The following is a 6,000-nucleotide window of genomic DNA, read 5'->3' on the forward strand; positions in this document are numbered from 1 at the left end:
ATCATTCCACCACTGTGCAAATTTTGCATGCAACAGAAAGGTTACAAAATGAGGTGTATGAGTACCGCATGTCCGAAGTGAAAATCGCAAAAATCAGTTGGTGGCCATATCTATCTCTATTTGCTCATCATCAAGCGGCTCATGAAATACTGAACATTACAATTGTGGTGGGGTTAGGGGTCAAACCCGGGACTCCACATGGCAGACCAGAAGCTGGAACCCACCACACCGTATTTCGTCAGGAGGCCGAGCAAGTTCAAGAATTTTGAGAGACAGTGCAGAGTGATACAGCAGTATTCAGTAACATTGCTTTATTCAGCTAATTTACAGTATTTGATGGTGAAGCGTAGTGTCAGCGTGCTGCCCGCCCGATGTCCTGCAAGTCCAGCCGGCTCAGCAGACTCCTGGTATGCCGATGCCACTGCTGATGTTATCAAGGCTGCCTGCCAACGGAACTTGGCCGCCGCTCTCCCGGTCACCACCCAGCGATGCGTAGCGCCTTGCGACTTACTCCGCCCCATTAGGCCTGCTCTGCCTGACCAAGGGATGAAGGTGGATGTATTGGTCACCTGTGGCCCTCAGGCCACCGCTGCTCCCAACACGTGACCTGACTCAAACCCACGCGCACCTGGATTCTGTGCTGAAATTTTCCGCTAATGGTGCTTGCCGGATGGCAACACCCACTGCCATACCTGGCGCTGTCGTAGCGCTGCTCTGCTACCCTCAGGGTACGCCTCGCCCAGACCCAGTATGCAAGGTGGGAAGCAAACTTGGCCACTACACTAGAGTGGAACTGAGACCCTCCTGGACCTGCTGCAGACCTCTCTCACTGCCGATTTTCAGGCAGACCGTGCTATCTCCAAGTGGAAGGATGCCATTCCACCCTCCCCTGGCGTTGTGTCCCCCGATGCAGAATATAGCCCGAGCAACAACATAGAAACAAAGTACAAATTTATACAGAATGCTTATAATATTGCTGCCAGACTGGCCACTATAAGCATAGAGCAGCACAGGTCTGTCCCGACGTTCCACTGACCTGGCAGACCCTGTCAAGCTAAACTTGCCCGTCTATTTATATTGGTTTCTCCCTTGCTTCTGACATAGTGTCAGAGAGAGACACTAACAATTGTAGGATGAATTTCTACAGGTCAGCCATTTACAAATATCCACTCCTGGCTCTGGCCTAGTGCCCCACCTAATATATCCACTAACTAAGAGCAATGCTGCAGTTTCCTACCTTATTGTTGCTCCACTCAAAACAAATCGTGCATGCAATACCGCTGTCGCAGCTCTGCGCCGGCAGGTGCCATGTTTACCTTGCCTGGCCTGCTGGCTGTCGTCCAATATGCCACTCTGCCAGCGGCCCCAGATTTCATCCCCCAACAGCGCCTTCATTGAATTTCGAAAAAATTTCCCTTTCCCTTGGCTAGATTGACACTAGTGCAGCACTATCCTGGTGATGAAAAATTGTGTCTGTATTCTAACATAAGGAAAGGAAAGGATTGGTTGAGGCCAAACAAAGGAGCAACATTCCATACAAAAATCTACATGCTTTCACAAAAGATAATGTTATGCATCTAGTGGGACGACGATGGTGGGGTGTATTATGAATTGCTTCCGCAAGATGTAACGGTGGTTGCTGACATTTTCTGTCAACAGAAAAGATGTCTTGCATATACAGTCTAAGAACAGCAACCAGGAAGTCCATGTGAAGCAATATTGATCCATGAGAGAGCCTGCCTGCATTCCGTACAGTATTTTTTTGTCAGTCTAGCAAAAGTTGGGTTGGGAAGTCATGTCACACCCACCTTATTCACCTGATCTTGTGCCTCAGATTTGAGCCTTTTCCACTCTCTATCAAATAACTTTCATGGAACTTCCCTTTCGGATTAAAAAAGTGTTCTGAAGATGACTCAATGAATTCTTCCCCAGAAAACCATGCCATTTACATTTCGCAGAATCGAAAATTTCCCCAATGTTTGCTGTCCATTGTAAGCACTGAATGATGATATATTATTGTACGCTGAAGTCTCTGTTATGTTTATTAAAACTATAGAAAAAGTATACAAACTAATGCACCAGCTACATACCTGTGTTGGGGCCTAGCGCAATGGTTATCATATAAACATCATGTAGAAGGTTGTTGGATCAAAAAACGACAAATGAAGCTTTTTTTCAATTTATAAATCCGATCAAAAGAATTTTATTATTATTTTTATTCAATTAATTCGTTTACATGTAATTTTTGATATTATTGTTTGTTTTATTTACCCTTATTTTTCTTTCTGCCATTCTTTTTTCTCCTGGACTCTGCCTGTGTCACCTATAATGTGGAAATAAATGTTAATGTGTGTGTGTCCGTCTCGAGTTGCTTCATAGAGGTTAGCTTTAACCACCATAAACAAAGCAAGTGCGATTTTTAAATCTGCACAGATAGTTGATTGCTATTCTCTCTTATGCATTTCACATCATGGGGTTGTGGTTAGCTTAGGACACAAATTTGAATTCAGGGCTTTGTCTGCCATGGTTGTCCTTTCTCACTCAGAATCAGCTGTCCATATACCATCTCACATTTCCAACGTACCTGGAAGTGGCTGCCTCCGACATTACTCTGCATTAATTGGTGCATAGTAATGAAGTAAAACAAATTAATATTTCTACTTTGACAGCTCTCTGCAATTTATTGCATAATTTGGTAAACCATAGTGTTTTTTCTGACATGCTCTGGTGGTTTCCGGTGATTAAGAGTGTCAGTGTGGTACTGGTGTGCAAGACTCACACTCCCTCTTGGCTATCAAACTTACTTGGAGTTGCTTCCCCGATCATCTTTTCAGGATAGCCAGCTGTGATGTCCTGCACGACTTCTTCTCTGAATATAGGATGCTACATGGAGGAAATTTTTTATACTTTAAAATATTCTCGAGTGTACAGAGTTATTTTAAAACTCAATCTCACTGTATTTTCATCACACACAACAGTTTCTGACAGACCGGAAGGTTCCAAGCTTACAAAAAATGTTTTAGTTGTATGAAAACTATCACATTAATTTTTCCATAAATACAGTCTACAAATCTCACAAAGTTTAACAAGACAACTGTCTAGACCTTACTTATTGATTCTTTCTCTTACATTCGTAATTGTCCCTTCTCTTCTTTCAACAACATTCAAATGTTCACACAGTAATGTTTCATGTCGCATGGAGTACGGCGCGTTTATTCCTTGAGCTGGATGTGTAACTATAGGCGACCACCTGCCCACGCCGATCATCCGTCCCATACACGTCCGTCCTGCACACACATAACTGTGGTGCAGTAGACACAGATCTACTCATCTCTAAAATAACGCGTGTTCAAGACGGTGGAAATACGAGGGTCTCTAGAATTTACTCCGAAATTCCTTAGGCATTACAATGCCTTCCAGAATGCTGGAAGTTAGAAAAGTATAATTATTAAATTGTCATTACTTCAACACCCCCCCCCCCCCCAATCAATTTAATAATTTCCTAAATTGCCCATAAAATTCACTATCCCCAGCTTTTAACACAGTCTATTGAAACGTGCACTCTTAGCTACTTTTGGTAAAATATGGGCCATTTGTTCCTAGGAGCTAATGTATTGAACATTCAGATGGCCTTTGTTGTATAGCTCTTGTGTAGAACGGATTTCACATCCACATGCTTCAGTCATCTATGTTCCCACTTCCGTAATTGACAGATTCTTCAAGAAGATGCTTAAGCCATGGGGTGTCTGTCATAGCTGTCGACGAAGCTGGATATTCTGCTTCTATTTCATAGTGAAACTCATATGTCTCCTTGTCACAAGAAACAGTATTTTCAAACAAAAAACTATAAGAAAGTGAAGAAGACAGAAGATCTACAACATAACACAGTCAGAATCAACATAGCAGTAATAGCATTTAAAATTTCCTTTTTGTATCACAGGCCAACATCAAGTGTTCCTTTAATATATCAAAGAATTCATTTCAAAAATTTCTACTCTAATTCTGTTGGTTTATTTTGCTGTCTACTAAAATAGTTAAGTGATGCACTTCGTCTGGTCACAGCTGTCATTATATACATTGAAAAACACAGTAATTGTCCATCTGGTTTAAATTCATCCATTTGACCACAAGCATCTCCACTGCATTTGACTTCCATCGATGTTCTCAGTGTTTACAGTCTTCCATGTTGAATCTTTTCAATAAGTATTCAAGATGAACACAGTGACAAAGAAACATTTTGCCCTTGTTGCTCTGCATATTTATTCTGAGGAATGATTTTGGTTCTCCAAGTTCTCACATTCGACATTTTAACTAGTTCTTAATGTAGGTGACTTTTTTTTTTACTATTACATCCAGCTGGAATATTATCTACATATGGAAGCAAATTGAGTATAATGATCATCAATGCTTTCAACATAGAGACATCTGCCAATTTTGGGTTGTCGAAACATGATTTCCTTCTAAAACTGTCAAAAGTTTTTTTTTTTAGTTTGCATACAAGACTTTTCTTAATCTTTACACCAGGTCTCAATGCAGGAATCAATTTTGTACATCTGTTTGTTCCATAAATGAATTATGTTCCTTCAACACACTAAGGAGCATTCTTAGTGTTGTGAATTGAGCAAGTGGAGTATAGTCATATCTCTTTCAATATTTCCAGACATGTCTATTTTTACTTTGAACATCCTCTTACTGTCAGTGATACTTATATTTGCTGTAAGTGGTTCATAAGTCAAAGTTCCATTAGATGACAGAGAGCCCAATTTTTCCTTAATTTTTTTTCCATTCTTCTCCTACATTTTCTTCATGATGACTTACCTGAACGTCTTCAGACTTCTGAGGTAAGTTTTCCCACGAATGTTTTTGCATTCAAGGGAAACACTGCATAATACTTGAAAAACCAAAATTTTCTTGTTATTCTATTGCTTTTCCACAAAGTTTCTGCTCGCTTCCACTTCTTCTGACATCGTGGGCCTTGAGTTACCTTCAACAGTTTGCACAAAATCAAGGACTTCAAAACAGAACTAACTTTGAGGAAACTGAAGAATGTTCTGAATTACATTGTTCACTTGAATGGTCTTCTTCAAGATCCAATCATCACTGCTTTCACCTTCAAATAGAAACATATCTTTTTCAAAAATTACATCTCTCCCAAATACAACCTTGTGTTGCTTGGCACACCATATTCTGTGGCTAATTAGACAGTTTCCAGTCACGTAACATTTTAATGGGCTAGTTCCTTTTCAATACTTTCCTTGGAATGTGCCACTATGCAACACACCCAAAGTCATATTTGTTCAAATTTGGCTTTCTTCCATCCGATAGCATTTCTAAAATTTCTGCATCTAAAACTGAAGTATAACTATGGTTAATGATAAAAGTATCTGCCAGTAACTTTTGACTAAAATTGCTTTCAAACTTCGCGTCCAAAAATTGTGCAATGAGCCTTTTCAATGACAGTATGATTTAGTCGCTCTGCCACTCCATTTCGTAATTGACTTTGCAAATATACTCATGACCGTTGTCACTTTTAAATCTCCTGATTTTCAGCAAATACATACTTTGGAAATACGAAGCAAGAATTGTTACCAATATTGTATCGACCACTGTGCCATACAGTTCAGTGAGCTGACACATGGGTATTATATACTGTAGGACTGAAAGTTTCAGAGTGTTTTTCTCGTGAGTGGCTAGCCATCTGGCCGTATGGCTGGGGCGTTGTAACTCTATGGGGTAGTGCTGCCAACACATGCCATCCCACTCTTAACTTCATTTCCCAACCCTCGCACTCCCCTTGTTAGTGTGTGTATATACACAATTGAATCATTTCTGTGAGCTGCAGCTATAGCTATCACACTTTTGAATTGAACCCGCTGAATTTTTAAAAACAAGCATCATCCAGCCATTTATAGTTTATGCACTGACAATTAATTATTTAGTGAACCTGACACTAGAAGAGCACCTTTTAGTTTTAATTTGAAATTCCAGTCCACAAACTAT

Source organism: Schistocerca gregaria, unplaced genomic scaffold, assembly GCF_023897955.1.
Source record: "Schistocerca gregaria isolate iqSchGreg1 unplaced genomic scaffold, iqSchGreg1.2 ptg000455l, whole genome shotgun sequence".
NCBI lineage: Eukaryota > Metazoa > Arthropoda > Insecta > Orthoptera > Acrididae > Schistocerca > Schistocerca gregaria.